Consider the following 18992-nt stretch of genomic DNA (forward strand, 5'->3'; position numbering starts at 1 on the left):
GCACCACAATTAATTCCACCACCACGGCACAGGCAGACATGTGGCCGACCACCTCCACCATCACACTCAGCGGTTTTACAGGACATTCACAGCAGGGACACATTACAGCCCCCGTAGCAATCCAGCTAGGGAACATCTCTTCCAAACACCCCGTCGTTTTAGTAAATCTTCCCCGTACAGCAGAACACATACTGGGAATAGACTTTATGAATGCCCACAGCCTGTCGTTCGACCCAGTAAACCAGTGTGTCTGGCGAATGGCAAGGTCAGACAGAGCACCCGCTACTCTCACAGTAGGAGAGTACGCACATCGGATTAGCGCAGTAGGCGACTATTCTTTCGACCTGACTACACTAAGCACGGACAAACAAGTGAGAGCAGTTTTAAACAAACACAGGACAGCATTTGCCAGTCACCTGCACGACTGCGGCAGAATGACTGGACAAGTTCACGTTACGGGACCTGACCCCCGACCACAGAAACAGTACAGATTTCCCCTAGAAGCAGAGGGAGAAATAGGGAAAGTAATAGGTAGCTTATTGGAGCAAGGGGTACTTAGAACAGTAGCCTCGACCAATAATGCTCCTATTTGGCCAGTGAGAAAGCCCAACGGATCATGGCGTCTGACCATTGATTATCGGGAGCTCAACAAAGTAACCCCAGCAGTAGCCCCCATGGTAGCAACAAGTCCCGAGACCATGCTCAAACAGGGACTCCACTCCAAATATTTCACGGTATTGGACATTAGCAATGGCTTCTGGTCAATCCCATTGGCAAAGGCGTGCCAGTACAAATTTGCCTTCACATTCAAAGGACAGCAGTAGACGTGGACATGCCTCCCACAAGGATTCCACAATTCCCCCTCCATTTTCCACCGACAGCTGGCAAATGGTTTAGCAAAGTTTTCACGCCCCGAATGTCTGGTACAGTATGTGGACGACCTACTACTGCAGACAGACACAAAGGCAGAGCACATTACGCTTCTGGCCGAGCTCCTGGAACTTTTAGCCTCGATTGGATGTAAAGTTAACCCCAGAAAGGCCCAGATATTGGAAAATAAAGTGATGTATTTGGGTACAGTCATCACGCACGGCAAACGCGAGATTGAATTCAAAAGGATTGATTCGATTGTCAAATTGCCCCTTCCCCAGAATGTTTCAGCCCTCCGGTCGTTCTTAGGACTGGTTGGTTATTGTCGGAACCATATCGATGGATTCGCGACAAAGGCAGCCCCACTCTCAGACCTCCTTAAGAAAGGAGCCCCCTGGGAATGGCTTCCGCAGCATACAGAGGCTGTGGAAGAGTTAAAGAAAGCCCTTAGCGCAGCACCCGCGCTACAAGTCCCAGACCAACTCTCCCCCTATGCAATAGAGGGAGCGAGCACATATCTGACCCTCTCGGCCGTGTTACTTCAGGAACGGCACGAGCAGCTAAGACCAGTGGCTTATGCCTCCCGACTTTTAGACCCAGTAGAACAAGGATTTTCAGCCTGCGAGAGGCACCTCCTAGCAGTTTTCTGGGCAGTTCAATACTTTTCCTACATTACCGGACTCAACCCCACCACCATTTTGACCGAGCACACCCCCACACAGTTACTCCTAGACGGTCGACTGAAGGACGGTTCAGTTAGCCAGATTTGGGCAGCTAGGTGGACATTACTTTTACAAGGACGCGACATTACGGTTAAACGGACCCGGACACACACATTTTTAGCCGACAACCTCCAATATCCAGGACAGCCCCATGAATGCGAAATTGTAGCACCCCTACACAACACAGGACCTTTCATAGCGAAGACACCCCACCGGAAGATAGGGAACCCAAGACAAAGCCCCCAACACACAGACACGTGTGGCCCACTGAAAATATACGTGGACGGTTCATCCACAGTTTTAGATGGTGAGCGTATCACTGGATGCGGCATCTATGTCGAGGACGCGCAGGGTCACGCTTTAGAAAATGAAATGAAAATGAAAATCGCTTATTGTCACGAGTAGGCTTCAATTAAGTTACTGTGAAAAGCCCCTAGTCGCCACATTCCGGCGCCTGTCCGGGGAGGCTGGTACGGGAATAGAACAGTGCTGCTGGCCTGCTTGGTCTGCATTAAAAGCCAGCGATTTAGCCTGGTGAGCTAAACCAGCCCCTAGAGGAGATTGCATTAAAATTGCCAGGTCACTTAGGCGCGCAGGCAGCAGAGCTCGCGGCCATAGCTTACATAGTGGACCACCCCGATTCTTTCCCCAGCCCGGCAGACATATATTCGGACAGTCTATATGTCTGCAACAGTTTAACGGATTTTCTACCCATGTGGAGGACACAAGGTTTCGTCTCCGCAGACGGGAAACCCCTTCCATCAACCCCTTTACTCCGCCACATCCTAGACAAAGCGAAGGATAGGACCTTTGGAATTATCAAAGTTAGAAGCCACCATAGGTCATCCCCCCTGGAAATGTAAAAGCCGACGCACTGGCAAAAGCAGGTTCCAGTCGAGGACACTTTTGGACACCCCCAGCTAGCGCACCAGCTAGCGCCCCTGTGAGTGCAGTTCAAGTCTCACAGACGGACATTAAAGATTTAGCCGAGGCACAGAAGCAGGATGAAGATCTCAGGGAGATTTTTAAAGGCAATTTTGTGCCACAGTATGATAAGTTCCGACACGCTCTGACCACACGTGAGGGTGTGATCATCAAGGACCAGCTTTATGTGGTCCCACAGCAGGATAGAAATCAAATGATTGCCTTGTTCCATGACAGTCATGGACACCAAGGGATCGACCCGACCACGAGGCACCTCAGGCAACTCTGTTGGTGGCCTAATTTAAGGACCGATGTTACCCATTACATCGAGAATTGCCTTATTTGCGCCCAGAATAACCCAGAGAGGTATTCCAAAAAGGCACAGCTTCGGCATACTCGACCAGTTAATGGCCCCTGGATAAACCTCCAGATCGACTTTATAGGACTATTGCCCCCTTGCAGGAATGGCTATAAATACGTGCTGGTTGTGATTGATACCTTTACCAAATGGGTAGAGGCATTCCCCTCAAGAACCAATACAGCTAAGACAGCTGCAAAGATCCTGACCCACCACATCTTCACGAGATGGGGTTTACCCAGAAGTATAGATTCGGACCAGGGATCTCACTTCACAGGACGTGTCATGAAGAACGTCCTGACCATATTCGGCATTAAACAAAATGTTCACATTGCGTATCACCCACAGTCAAGCGGGATTGTAGAGCGCATGAATCAGACCCTAAAATCGACCCTTAGAAAAATGGTTCAGGAAAACAATTCTACATAGGATTCAGTACTCCCATTCGCACTCATGTTTATCCGCAACACGGTTTCAACATCCACAGATTTCACCCCACACACACTCATGACAGGACGCCCTGTGAAAGGTACAGAATTCCTTTTAGGACTGGACATGACTAGCCCCGAAGTGACGGCCCTCACACATGAGAAAGCTGTTAAAGACCTAGTTGAGACTGTGAGGTCTGCACAGATCGCAGCCGCAGTTCAACTGGGAAAACGACGCAAACAAAGCACAGCTTGCTTTAATAAGAACGTACACCCCACAGAATTTCAAGTTGGGCAACAGGTAAAGCTATCTGTGTATAACCCCAGCAGTTTTTTGGCACCAAAATTTTCAGTCCCGTATTCAATTTCGGACAAAATTAGCCCCTCAGTTTACAGGATAAAATACCCCAATGGAAAGACTACGTGGTTTCATATCAACCAGCTAAAGGCATATGGAACACAGTCTAACCACGCACACCATGTCTTACTGGACGCAGCAGAACATCTCCCCCCGCCCACTACAGACACGTTTCCACCATCCCCCTCACAGACCAGTTCATCATCGGACTCGCCCACGACTCCGCCCACTGACCACAACAGACCACGCCCCGAAACGCCCACAAGCTGCCACAGCAGAGACAGCGAAACTGACACTGACTTTCAGGACAGCCACAGCAGACAACCCTACAGCCCACACTTTAGCGACTACAACCCTGACTCCAGTGACCCCATGGAGGTCACCTACGTTAAATACCCAGACCCACCACCCGACCCCGACGACCCCGACAATGCCCCTTCAAGTTTAGACCCCACACTTTGGCACAGGGACAATTCATGGAGACTTGTCCGTAATGATGAAAGTGACCCCCGGTCACATAATTCTAAGATTGCATGCCTGATCCACACAAGGGTGTGGGATCCGGGAGAGCAGGATGACACGGTGTCTAACTCCCGATACGGCAACCCCTTTGTGACCCTGTTCACAGAGGCAGAGGAAAAGTGAGGTGTCCAGATGATGTAAAATAGGAACCGCTTGAGGGAAGCGATATCCTTTCTGATGGAACCTGCACGTATGTTTTGTTTGTAAGTTTACGTTTGTTTGTCTTTTAATGTTAATGGTTCAGTTGGAGGTTGGCCATCTTCTTTTCAGCTGAAAAGATTGTGACCACCTCACATGATGGCTAAAATGTCTGGAGCACAGCTCAACTTTTCACAAGGAGCATCTTGGCTCCTCCCTTGTTTTTAGGTGCCCCTCTATTCTGGTAATAGAGGCTGCAATCCCACGGTTAACACATTCTTGCCCGTTCATTCCAGGTTACTCAGGCAGTGGAGAAACGGCACTGAGGACCCGCCCTGTCTGAGAACCCATTTTGGTCAGCCAAGCTCGGGTACGGCACAGCACGCCTTACACGGGGATTCCATCCAAATCTTACCCGTAGCGGCCCATACGCAACCCATTCGACCTTTTCGTTTCAAAATTTGCTTTCATTTTTCGTTAGGTAGCCCTTAGGCCGCCATCCCACATGCTATTTACATCCAGGAACATTGGGATGGTAAATTGGCAAAGCCTGCGAGACGGCTCGCAGGAGGAAAGTTGTTAGGTGTATTTCTGCTCCTAAATTCGCATTTGAAAAAAAAAATGAGGGGAGTCACAGGGTGTGACTTGGCCAGTCATTTAAGGGTCAATTGGAATGAGAGGACAGATACACTAACAAGTACGGATATTAAACTGTGTATTGACAGATACTGTGCTTGATCCCATAGCTTTGTGAAGACAAAAGAGGGTTCACGGCAAGGATCGGCCATACAGAAGGAAGAGGACAAAGAGAACGAAGAGAAGACCATGATGGAAGCCTACCTATTAGTTTTAAACGTTGTTGTATTTGTATATGTGGAAGCAAGTCACGTTTCCCCCACAACCCCCGCCGGTAATGTTTCCCTCACACCAACTTCCCCGTGCTCAGCTCTGATCAGCGAAGTTCAGACCTGGTGCACAAAATTCATGACATGGTACTCAATGTCGTATGTGATTGAATCACTGTTGGTGATTGCAATTCTCTACATCATTGTACAGACCCTCAGGTTGAGGAAATAGGAAAAGGAGAGCCTCCCGTTCCTGCCTCAACCATTTACGGAGTTCAATCCCCTATTTTCGTTTTTCACCAATCCCCCCAACCCCTTGATGCCTAGGAAATGAATAAAGCAATATGTGAATAAAGAAGATACTAATGTATTATATTGTTCTGAACTCGACTGCCGAGTCAGAAAGTGATATGTAATGTGGTGTGAATGGATAAGGTTTTTAGACTGTAATAAAATGTTTAAAATGAGATAAGGATAGTAGTTGTGATAGGTAGAGGTTCCCTTTGACATAGCGCCAAGTAGAAATGTGAGATAAAATTTTTCTTGCCATAGTTAAAGAAAGCTTAGACGCCCAGGAACTTGCTAAGGTCAGGGAACCCAAAGAGTGCACCCAAAGGCACTCGAAGAAACATGCATAGGTGATCCTTCACAATTTCTTGTGAGGATCACAAGGAGGGAATGTAGCCATCTAAGATGGACACTGGGCTACAAAATGGAGAACTGCTAAGGCTGCAGGGAAATACAGTCTTAGTGAGGACAAGCAGCTTGCAGAAGACTGTTTTGCATTCTGCACGTACAGAAACCAGTTTCTGGCTAGGTGCAGAGTTTCAGCCAAAGGTGCAAATGGGAAACAGATCTGCATAGTAATGAGGTGATCCAGATCCAGACCCCGCACAATAGAAACATTTAAGAAATTGTGAAGGATCACCTATGCATGTTTCTTCGAGTGCCTTTGGGTGGTTTCGCCACCACAATCCAAAAATGTGCAGGGAAGGTTGATTGGCAACGCTAAATTGCCCCTTAATTGGAAAAAACAAATTGGGTATTCTAAATTCATAAAAAAAAGAAAAGAAAAAGGATAAGGACCCCACAGAGTGTGGCCGTATTGCCCGATCTTCTTGTTAGCCTCGTACCCCGATGCAACCAAATAGACCCCAAGGTCCTGGTGTTGGTGCAAATACTGGAAACCAGGGCGGCACCCACGGCCCAGACCCAGGTCCAAACCCAAACTTCTCCAACTCCGCGAATAGGTGCCCCCACTCCACCCAGTCGAACACCTTCTCCGTGACCAATGATACAATTATCTCCGGTACCGGCCTGGCCGCAGGGGTCAGCGCCACATTCAGCAGCCGCCGCACATTAGATACATGCAGAGAAAATAGAAGCAGGAGGAGGCCATTCAGCCCTTCAATCCTTCCTCGTCAATCATTATGGTCATGGCTGATAATCACGTTCAATACCCTGATCCGCCTCCCATCCACACCCCTTGATGCCTGTAGTAATCCACGGGAGGCAGGAATTCCGTCACCACACCAATATTTATTTACAATAACGATATTACAGGAGCAGCTACAAACAGTGCTGCTAGCAGTCCAGTCAACTTAAGACTGGCTCACAAAGCCTACACAGGTGATTATATGGGCCCCCTCAATGAGCTATCATTGAGGGAGCTCATACTCCAATTGGCCAACCAATAAAGCCAATTGGAGTTCATTACAATCCCTTTCACCCCAAGAGCGATATCGAATTCCTTCTTGAAATTACACAATATTTTTGCCTCAAATACTTTCTGTGGTAGTGAATTCCACAGATTCACCTCTCTCTGGGTGAAGACATTTCTCCTCACCTCAAATTCAAAAGGTTTTCCCCTTATCCTCAAACTAAGACCCCTTGTTCTGGAATTCCCCACCATCGGGAATATTCTTTCTGAATCCAACCTGACTAATCCTGTTGGAATTTTCTAAGTTTCCATGCGATACCCTCTCAATCTTCTAAAATTCGAACCGATTCAGTCTCTCCTCATATGACAGTCCCACCCTCCCAGGAATCAGCCTGGTAAACCTTCGCTATTCTCCCTCCATAGCAGCAACATCCTTCCTCAGATAAGGACACAAAAAGTGAACACAATACTCCAGGTGTGACCTCACCAATGCCGATACAATTGTGGTAAAATATCCCTGTTCCTATTCTCAAATCCTCTCGCCATGAAGGCCAACATACCATTCGCCTTCTTTACTGCCTGCTGTACCTGCACGCTTACTTTCAGCGACTGAAGCACGAGGACACCAAGGTCTCGCTGTGCTGGTTTAGCACACTGGGATAAGTAGCTGGCTTTTAAAGCAGACCAAGGCAGGCCAGCAGCATGGTTCAATTCCAGTATCAGCCTCCCCGAACAGGCATCGGAATGTGGCGACTCGGGGCTTTTCATTGTAACTTCATTTGAAGCCGACTTGTGACATAAACAATTTTCATTTCAGTTCATTTCATATCCACCTCCCTCAATTTACACCTAATTGTGTTTCCATCTCCATTTGACCTGCCCAAGCCTCCCTTCTGCCATTGAATCTCTCCTGCACTCCACCCTTTCAGAGATACCCATTTGTTCTTTTCTCCCTCGCCTCTCCCTGCCTCTGTACTTGCTTAAAACCTATTACATCTCCAACCTTTCCCAGTTCTGGTGAATGGTCATCAACCTGAAATGTTGACTGTCTCCCTCCCCCCCCCCCCCCCCCCCAGATGCTGCCTGATCTGCTGACGATTTGCAGCATCTTGTTTTATTTCAGCTTTCAAACATTGTTTTGATATTCGTGTTAATTAGTAATTATTAATGACACTGGCTGGAACAAATTCACAAAAGTTGTTTGCATTATAAAAGTGGGCAGAGAGATCGATAATAGAAATAGAGAGATAACAGGAGGTATGAACTTAAACAAAAGCTGGAATTACAGCTGAGGTCCTGGCCCAATATCCCCTCAACCTGCTTCACCCAAAACTGATACTTGGCCATGACTCTCTCGGGCGAAATCCCACAGGGAAAACAATCAAACAATGAATAGAAAAACTTGTGTTTCTGCAAAGAAGTTAGACATTGCACTTGTTTGAATCATGAAGATAACATACGGCAACATTTTAACACACTGTATATGCAAGAAAACACAAAATGATCAATTACCCCAAATGCTGGACTCCACCGGTCTGCAAAACAACCTGCTCGCTCTTTTTCAGTCAAAACAGTAGGAAAATTTCACACACCCATCGTAGACTTTACTGACATCATTCAATATGTTCACATTGTAACTTCGATCTATTTTCTTTTGCTGGGGTCCAGACACACTTGGAGCAGAAGACCTTCCCCAGGCACCAGTTATTTTTACACACAAATGAGAGTTATGCAACCTGGAGGGTATCACAACTGAGACCAACCTTGTTCCCATCCAACACATTGAGTGTTGCTGGACATCGAGCTTGTTTTTTATTCCAGATTTATTAGTTGATTGAATTTAAACTCCCCCCAAGCTGCTGTGGTGGGAACTGAACTCGAGTCTCTGGAGCATTAGTCCCGACGTCTGGATTACTGTCTGGTAACAGTGGTCACTATGCAACTGTCCCCATTGGCCAGTCACTGCTGTTAACGACCCCCCCAATTCTAAATATTGCCTTGGGATCTTTTACGTTCACCTGAGAGTGGACAGGACCTCAGTCCAACACCTCGTCTGAAAGACAACACCCCCATCACAGACCCCTTCTGATCTTCCCTGACCACCTCCGGAAGGAAAGACTCCAACCTTAAAGCCAATACCTTGGCGAATTTATTGGCATCTACATTTAACAGGAAGATCGGGCAATGTGGCCACAATCTGTGGGGTCCTTATCCTTTTTCAGAAGCAACGAGACAGACCCCTGCTCCAACGTCTCTGAGAGGGTGTCCCGTGCCAAGGAGTCCCTAAACGTGTCCAGCAACAGTGGACCCAACTGATCCGAAAACTACTTTTAAAATTCCATTGGAAACCCATCCGGTCCCGGTGCCTTCCCTGCCTGCATGTATTTCAACGCTATCTGAATCTCCTCCAGGCCCAGTGGTGCCTCCAGTTCCACCCACAATTCCTCCCCCACCTTGGGAAACTCCAAACCCACCCAGGAACTCTGCCATCCCTCGTTCATCCTGCGGAGGCTCTGACCTATACAGGCTCACATAAAATAAACACTCCATTCACCTTATCCGGGGCTGAGTCCAGCCTCCCCTCCAAATCCCTAACCTGAACAATCTCCCTGGCTGCATCCTGCTACGTTAATTGGTGAGCCAAGAGAGGGCTGGCCTTCTCCCCATACTCATACACCGTCCCATTCACCCGCCTCAATTGCCGCAAAGCCCTGTCCGTGGACAGCAAGTCAAACTGTATTTGCAGATTTTTCGTGCGCTCCAAAAACTCCGGGGTCGTGACCCTCACTCACCTACGACCTATCTCTAGAATCTCATCCCCCTGTTTCTGTCGCTCATCCCTCGCCTCCCCGTCCACATGTTCTTTAACACTCTGATCTCTCCCCTGATCACCAACTGCAGCCTCTCCCACAAATTCGAGGGAGAGACCTCCTCATTATCATTATGTTCCACATACTCCCGTATGGCCCTCGGAATCCTCACACAGAACCCCAAGTCCGACAGCACCCTACGTCTAACCGCCACCCCCTACACCCCTCCCTGACCGACATCAAACACCAGGTCCACCCAATGTGGGGCCTGATGTGAAATAACCACCGCCGAGTACTCAGCCTTCTTCACCCCAGCGAGAAGAGTCCGACTCAGCATCAAATAATCAGGCCCCGGACACATCTTGTGTACCCAAACCTGCCCCGCCCCCCCCCTCACACCATCTCCTCCATAAATGCTGACAATACCGTCACCATCCCTGCTCGATGCACCTTCGGGGCCAACACACAGTTTAGATTCCCCCCTAAAATCAATTGGTGGGTATCCATATCCGGCACTGTAGCCAGCAGCCGTTTCATAAACGATACATCGTCCCAATTCAGGGTGTTCACATTCACCAGAACCACCGACACCTGTGCTAATGCCCCTGCTACCATCACGTACCGTCCACCCCGATCAGCTATAACCCTCTCCCCGGAACCAAACTCTCTTATTAATTAAGATCACCACCTCCCGGGCCCTAATATCAAAACCCGAGTGAAACACCTGGCTCGCCCAGCATTTCCGGAGCCTACCGGGGTCCAGCACCCACATGTGAGTCTCTTGCAAAAACACCACATCATTGCCATACTCTTTAAATATGCAAAAGCCCTCACCGTATTTCCTGATCCCCCCCCCAGACCTCGCACATTCCAGGTGACTAACCCTGTCAGAGGCCTCTCACCCTCTCCTTCACCCTCAAGTCAGCCATTACCACCGCGATGCGTCATCACCAGTTCCTAGGTCCCAGATCCACCTAAGATGACCACCTGCCCCACCAATCAGGTGAGACTATGAAACTCACCTGATCACAGTTAACTCCCTACCCCGTCCCCTGCCCCCCTCCATACCTATTGGCTTCCCCCCCTCAGCGAGCAGACTGCTTGCTGCCTCAATTCACCCCCTGCCCCTCCCACAAAAACATTCTTGGCTGATTGAGCCTCACCAAATTAGTCCAGCAATTGCAGCCCCTCACCCCACAGCACTGCCGTTCACTAGTCTGGGTGGGTTTGGAGATTCCCAAGGTGGTGGAGGAATTGTGGGGGGAACTGGAGGCACCACTGGGCCTGGAGGAGATTCTGATAGCGTTGAAACACATGCAGGCAGGGAAGGCACCGGGACCGGATGGGTTTCCAATGGAATTTTGAAGGAAGTTTTCGGATCAGTTGTGTCCACTGTTGCTGGGCATGTTTTGGGAATCTTTGGCACGGGACACCCCCTCAGAGACGTTGGAGCAGGGGTCTATCTCGTTGCTTCTGAAAAAGGATAAGGACCCCACAGAGTGTGGCCGTATTGCCCGATCTTCCTGTTAGCCTCGTACCCCGATGGAAACAAATAGACCCCAAGCCCCTGGTGTTGGTGCAAATACTGGAAACCAGGGCGGCACCCACGACCCAAACCCAGGTCCAAACCCAAACTTCTCCAACTCCGCGAATAGGTGCCCCCACTCCACCCAGTCGAACACCTTCTCCGTGACCAATGATACAATTATCTCCGGTACCGGCCTGGCCGCAGGGGTCAGCACCACATTCAGCAGCCGCCGCACATTAGATACATACAGAGAAAATAGAAGCAGGGGGAGGCCATTCGGCCCTTCAATCCTGCTCCACCATTCATTATGATCATGGCTGATCATCACGTTCAATACCCTGAACCCTCCATCCCCACACCCCTTGATCGCTTTCGCCCCAAGAGCGATATCAAATTCCTTCTTGAAATTACACAATGTTTTGCCTCAACTACTTTCTGTGGTAGTGAATTCCACAGACTCACCTCTCTCTGGGTGAAGACATTTCTCCTCCCCTCAGTTCCAAAAAGATATTCCCCTTATCCTCAAACTATGACCCCTTGTTCTGGACTCCCCTACCATTGGGAACATTCTTTCTGAATTCACCCTTACTAATCCTGTTCGATTTTTATGTTTCTCTGAGACCCAAACATGGGTTTGAGTAGGGTGATCATTGCTCGGCACAACATTGAGGGCCGAAGGGCCTGTTCTGTGCTGTACTGTTCTATAATTCTATAATCCCCTCTCACTCTTTTAAACTCTAATGAATAAAATTTTAACCCATTTAGTCTCTCCTCATATGACAGCCCCGCCCTCCCAGGAATCAGCCTGGTAAACCTTCGCTATTCTCCCTCCATAGCAACAACATCCTTCCTCAGATAAGGTCAAAAAAACTGCACACAATACTCCAGGTGTGACCTCACCAATGCCGATACAATTGTGGTAAAATATCCCTATTCCTATTCTCAAATCCTCTCGCCATGAAGGCCAACATACCATTTGCCTTCTTTACTGCCTGCTGTACCTGCGCGCTTACTTTCAGCGACTGAAGCACAAGGACACCAAGGTCTCGCTGAGTATCCACCTCTCTCAATTTACACCTAATTGTGTTTCCATCTCCATCTGACCTGCCCAAGCCTCCCTTCTGCCATTGAATCTCTCCTGCACTCCACCCTTTCAGAGATACCCATTTGTTCTTTTCTCCCTCGCCTCTCCCTGCCTCTGTACTTGCTTAAAACCTATTACATCCCAAACCTTTCCCAGTTCTGGTGTATGGTCATCAACCTGAAATGTTGACTGTCTCCCCCCCCCCCCCCCCCCCCCCTCAGATGCTGCCTGATCTACTGAGGATTTGCAGCATCTTGTTTTATTTCAGCTTTCAAACATTGTTTTGATATTCGTGTTAATTGGTAATTATTAATGACACTGGCTGGAACAAATTCACAAAAGTCGTTTGTGTTATAAAAGTGGGCAGAGAGATCCATAATAGAAATAGAGAGATAACAGGATGTATGACCTTAAACAAAGGCTGGAATTACAGCTGAGTTCCTGGCCCGATATCCTCTCAACCTGCTTCACCCAAAACTGATACTTGGCCATGACTCTCTCGAGCGAAATCCCACAGGGAAAACAATCAAACAATGAATATAAAAACTTCTGCTTTTTCAAAGAAGTTAGACATTGCACTTGTTTAAATCTTGAAGATAACATACGGCAACATTTTAACACACTGTATATGGAAGAAAACACAAAATGATCAATTAGCCCAAATGCTGGACTCCACCGGTCTGCAAAACAACCTGCTCGTTCTTTTTCAGTCAAAACAGTAGGAAAATTTCACACACCCATCGTACACTTTACTGACATCATTCAATATGTTCACATTGTAACTTCGATCTATTTTCGACAAAGCTGAATTACTCCCTAACCACTGAATTCAATTAGTTGAGAAATATACCCAGAAGTTCTTTCAAAAATCTAACTCGATTCCAGTTCTTTGGTTCCCTGAGCAATCATGTCACAAATGCCAGCTGGAGTTCACACAACCCAAAATACAGACAATTCTGGAAATACAAACTCAGCAATGTCTGCATTTGCACTGTTAGAAAATACTCGGAATGGGAAGAAAATCGTCACGTCGGGCTTCAGGCTTCCTGACTTTTGCTGGGGCCCAGACACACTTATTATAGAGAAATACAGCACAGAAGAGGCCCTTCGGCCCACGATGTTGCGCCGAACTTTTGTCCTAGGTTAATCATAGAATTTTGGACAATTTTTCATGGCCAATCCACCCAACCTGCACATCTTTGGACTGTGGGAGGAAACCGGAGCACCCGGAGGAAACCCACGCACACACGGGGAGGACGTGCAGACTCCACACAGACAGTGACCCAAGTCGAAATCGAACTTGGGACCCTGGAGCTGTGAAGCAATTGTGCTATCCACAATGCTACCGTGCTGCCCTTAAGAAGTTAACCTACACTCCATTATTCTACCCTAATCCAAGTACCTATCCAATAGCCGCTTGAAGGTCCCTAACTTTTCCGACTCAACTACTACCACAGGCAGTGCATTCCATGCCCCCACTACTCTCTGGGTAAAGAACCTACCTCTGACATCCCCTCTATATCTTCCACCATTTATCTTAAATTTATGTCCCCTTGTAATGGTGTGTTCCACCCGGGGAAAAAGTCTCTGACTGTCTACTCTATCTATTCCCCTGATCATCTTATAAACCCCTATCAAGTCGCCCCTCATCCTTCTCCGTTCTAATGAGAAAAGGCCTAGCACCCTCAACCTTTCCTCGTATGACCTACTCTCCATTCCAGGCAACATCCTGGTAAATCTCCTTTGCACCTTTTCCAAAGCTTCCATATCCTTCCTAAAATGAGGTGACCAGAACTGCACACAGTACTCCAAATGTGGCCTGACCAAGGTTTTGTACAGCTGCATCATCACCTCACGGCTCTTAAATTCAATCCCTCTGCTAATGAACGCTAGCACACCATAGGCCTTCTTCACAGCTCTATCCACTTGAATGGCAACTTTCAAAGAACTATGAACATAGACCCCAAGATCTCTCTGCTCCTCCACATTGCCAAGAACCCTACCATTAACCCTGTATTCCGCATTCAGATTTGTCCTTCCAAAATGGACAACCTCACACTTGTCAGGGTTAAACTCCATCTGCCACTTCTCAGCCCAGCTCTGCATTCTATCTATGTCTCTTTGAAGCCGACAACAGCCCTCCTCACTATCCACAACTCCACCAATCTTCGTATCATCTGCAAATTTACTGACCCACCCTTCAACTCCCTCATCCAAGTTGTTAATGAAAATCACAAACAGCAATGGACCCAGAACTGATCCCTGCGGTACGCCACTGATAACTGGGCTCCAGGCTGAATATTTACCATCCACCACCACTCTCTGTCTTCTATCGGTTAGCCAGTTTGTTATCCGACTGGCCAAATTTCCCACTATCCCATGCCTCCTTACTTTCTGCATAAGCACACCATGGGGAACCTTATCAAATGCCTTACTAAAATCCATGTACACTACATCCACTGCTTTACCTTCATCCACATGCTTGGTCACCTCCTCAAAGAATTCAATAAGACTTGTAAGGCAAGACCTACCCCTCACAAATCCGTGCTGACTATCCCTAATCAAGCAATGCCTTTCCAGATGCTCAGAAATCCTATCCCTCAGTACCCTTTCCATTACTTTGCCTACCACCGAAGTAAGGCTAACTGGCCTGTAATTCCCAGGGTTATCCCTATTCCCTTTTTTGAACAGGGGCACGACATTCGCCACTCTCCAATCCTCTGGTACCACCCCTGTTGACAGCGAGGACGAAAAGAACATTGCCAACGGCTCTGCAATTTCATTTCTTGCTTCCCATAGAATCCTTGGATATATCTCGTCAGGCTCAGGGGACTTGTCTATCCTCAAGTTTTTCAAAACGCGCAACACATCTTCCTTCCTGACAAGTATCTCCTCAAGCTTATCAGCCTGCTTCACGCTGTCCTCTCCAACAATATGGCCCCTCTCGTTTGTAAATACTGAAGAAAAATACTTGTTCAAGACCTCTCCTATCTCTTCAGACTCAATACACAATCTCCCGCTACTGTCCTTAATCGGACCTACCCTCGCTCTAGTCATTCTCATATTTCTCACATATGTGTAAAAGGCCTTGGGGTTTTCCTTGATCCTACCCGCCAAAGATTTTTCATGCCCTCTCTTAGCTCTCCTAATCCCTTTCTTCAGTTCCCTCCTGGCTATCTTGTATCCCTCCAGCGCCCTGTCTGAACCTTGTTTCTTCAGCCTTACATAAGTCTCCTTCTTCCTCTTAACAAGACATTCAACCTCTCTTGTCAACCATGGTTCCCTCACTCGACCATCTCTTCCCTGCCTGACAGGGACATACAAATCAAAGACACGCAGTACCTGTTCCTTGAACAAGTTCCACATTTCACTTGTGTCCTTCCCTGACAGCCTATGTTCCCAACTTCTGCACTTCAATTCTTGTCCGACAGCATTGTATTTACCCTTCCCCCAATTATAAACCTTGCCCTGTTGCTCGCACCTATCCCTCTCCATCACTAAAGTGAAAGTCACACAATTGTGGTCACTACCTCCAAAATGCTCCCCCACTAACAAATCTATCACCTGCCCTGGTTCATTACCAAGTACTAAATCCAATATGGCCTCCCCTCTGGTCGGACAATCTACATACTGTGTTAGAAAAGCTTCCTGGACACACTGCACAAACACTACTCCATCCAAACTACAGTATTTGATCTAAAGAGTTTCCACTCAATGTTTGGGAAGTTGAAGTCGTCCATGACTACTACCCTGTGACTTCTGCATCTTTCCAAAATCTGTTTCCCAATCTGTTCCTCCACATCTCTGCTGCTATTGGGGGGCCTATAGAAAACTCCCAACAAGGTGACTGCTCCTTTCCTATTTCTAACTTCAACCCATATTACCTCAGTAGGCAGATCCCCCTCGAACTGCCTTTCTGCAGCTGTCATACTATCTCTAATTAACAATGCCACCCCCCCACCTCTTTTACCATCCTCCCTAATCTTGTTGAAACATCTATAACCAGGGACCTCCAACAACCATTTCTGCCCCTCTTCTATCCAAGTTTCCGTGATGGCCACCACATCGTAGTCCCAAGTACAGATCCATGCCTTAAGTTCACCCACCTTATTCCTGATGCTTCTTGCATTAAAGTATACACACTTCAACCCATCTCCTTGCCTGCAAGTACTCTCCTTTGTCATTGTTACCTTCCCCACTTCATCACTACGTGCTTTGGCGTCCTGACTATCGTCTACCTTAGTTGCTGGACTACAGATCCGGTTCCCATTCCCCTGCCAAATTAGTTTAAACCCTCCCGAAGAGTACTAGAAAACCTCCCCCCCAGGATATTGGTGCCCCTCTGGTTCAGATGCAACCCGTCCTGCTTGTACAGGTCCCACCTTCCCCAGAATGCTCTCCAATTATCCAAATATCTGAAGCCCTCCCTCCTACACCATTCCTGCAGCCACGTGTTCAACTGCACTCTCTCCCTATTCCTAGCCTCGCTATCACGTGGCACCGGCAACAAACCAGAGATGACAACTCTGTCTGTCCTGGCCTTTAACTTCCAGCCTAACTCCCTAAACTTGTTTATTACCTCCACATCCTTTTTCCTACCTACATCGTTGGTACCAATGTGCACCACGACTTCTGGCTGCTCACCCTCCCCCTTCAGGATCCTGAAGACACGATCAGAGACATCCCTGGCCCTGGCACCCGGGAGGCAACATACCTTTCGGGGGTCTCGCTCGCGACCACTTGGAGCAGGAGACCTTCCCCAGGCACCAGATATTTTTACACACAAATGAGAGTTATGCAACCTGGAGGGCATCACAACTGAGACCAACCTTGTTCCCATCCAACACATTGAGTATTGCTGGACATTGAGCTCGTTTTTTAATTCCAGATTTATTAGTTAATTGAATTTAAACTCCAATAAGCTGCTGTGGTGGAAACGGAACTCGAGTCTCTGGACCATTAGCCCAGACGTCTGGATTACTGTCTGGTAGGAGGGGGAGGAGAGCCGATCCGCAGGCAGTGGGGCCGCCGTGCCCATGTGCGGCCACGGACCCAGCAATTCTCCGGGCAGTATGGGCAGATAGAGCCGGGGGCTCTACACTGACGCCATGCTAGCCCCCAGCCAAACGGAGGATCGGTGGCCATCTTACGCCATTTCTTCGGTTGTAAAAAGCCACCGTTCCCACGCTGGCGTGGGGGTCATCGCCTCAAAATCAGACAGTCCAGTTCATGGACCTCCGGTGTTGACATGTGAAAGTCGGTCACATGAAATGTGGCTCCTGCGAGGGTCCCGGTATATTGATTCCTTTTCCTGTTGTTTTAGGATGGGAACAGAGGGATACGGACCCAGGAAGTGTAGAAGATTTTAGTTTCGACGGGCAGCATGGTCGGCACAGGCTTGGAGGGCCGAAGGGCCTGTTCCTGTGCTTTACTTTTCTTTGTTCTTTGTTTTGGGGGATTCTGGGTAGAACCATAGAATTTACAGTACAGAAGGAGGCTATTCGGCCCATCGAGCCTGCACCGGCCCTTGGAAAGAGCACCCGATTTAACCCCACACTTCCACTCTGTCCCTGTAACCCAGCAACCCCACCTAACCTTTTTTGGACACTAAGGGGCAATTTATCATGGCCAATCCACCGAACCTGCACATCTTTGGACAATGGGAGGAAACCGGAGCACCCGGAGGAAACCCACGCACACACGGAGAGGATGTGCAGACTCCGCACAGACAGTGATCCAGCCGGGAATCGAACCTGGGACCCTGGAGCTGTGAAGCAACTGTGCTAACCACTGTGCTACCGTGCTGCCCGACTGGGTTCTAACCCAGTAGGTTGGTGTGGAGAACAGAAAGGCGACAGAATGATGTCAAAAGCCCCGACGGAAACTCCGGCTGTAAGGCCGGGAAAGGAATCTGGGGAGAAAAGATGCCGGAGGTGGCCACACCCATCACGGTAGAGACGCTGGCTGGGGAGATACCGCAGGAGTCTCGAGGTTTGGTCAATTTGAGCTACAAGGGAAGGAAATTAAAGACTCGTTCAAAGCCACCATGGAGGAGGCATTGAACCCAATATAGTAGCAGCTGGGCAAGACGGTCAAGGCTGCGAAGGAGCAATGTGAGATGCTGAATGGTGTGGAGGAGGCCTTGTTCAGGCATGGGGCTCAGTTTGCCTTGTAGGAAGCTGAGATGCTGCTCATGGCGGACAGGAATAAGGCACCGAAGGCCAAAGTTGAAATTCTGGCGAACAGGTCGAGACGCATGAACCTCAGAGTGGGTGGGCTTATCGGAGGGTGTGGAGGGCCCAAGACCGGCCACATACTTTTCAGAAATGTCCCCTCGATTGGTGGGAGGGGATGAAGTGTTCCCCCCTCCGGAATTGGACAGGGAGCATCGTGATTGGCGGAAGAAACCGCAGCCGAACGAGCCGCCGCGGGCGGTGATCGTCCGATTTCACAGTTACCGGGGAAGGAGCGGGTCCTGGAGTGGGCCAAGAAGAGTCGGAACATCGATTGGGAGGCACACACGGTGCACATCAGCCAGGATATTGGTACCGGACTGGCGAAGAGGCGGGCGGCCTTCAATCAGGCGCGGGCGGTGCTGTACAATAACGGTGTGTGGATCGGGGTGGTGTATCCAGCGAGGCTGAGAGTCACGCTGCACTCGAAGGATCATTATTTTAACAAGCCGGAGCAGGCTGAGGCCTTCATCAAGGACAAAGGACAGGGACTGGTTTGGGGAGGGCTGATG

At 48.6% G+C, this 18992-nt stretch overlaps 1 protein-coding gene across 1 annotated transcript in view; it reads right to left on the minus strand.

The window, feature by feature from the left end:
* Window positions 1–8473, minus strand: part of LOC119957944 (phospholipase A2 'basic'-like) — a 38565-nt gene extending 30092 nt beyond the window's left edge. Inside the window, exon 1 of the mRNA XM_038786164.1 lies at window positions 8338–8473. The gene's annotated coding sequence lies outside the window, so the exon portion shown is untranslated. The remainder of the gene's footprint in view (window positions 1–8337) is intronic.
* Between the last annotated feature and the right edge of the window lie 10519 nt (window positions 8474–18992).

Source organism: Scyliorhinus canicula, chromosome 27 (assembly GCF_902713615.1).
Source record: "Scyliorhinus canicula chromosome 27, sScyCan1.1, whole genome shotgun sequence".
Classification (NCBI taxonomy): Eukaryota; Metazoa; Chordata; class Chondrichthyes; order Carcharhiniformes; family Scyliorhinidae; genus Scyliorhinus; species Scyliorhinus canicula.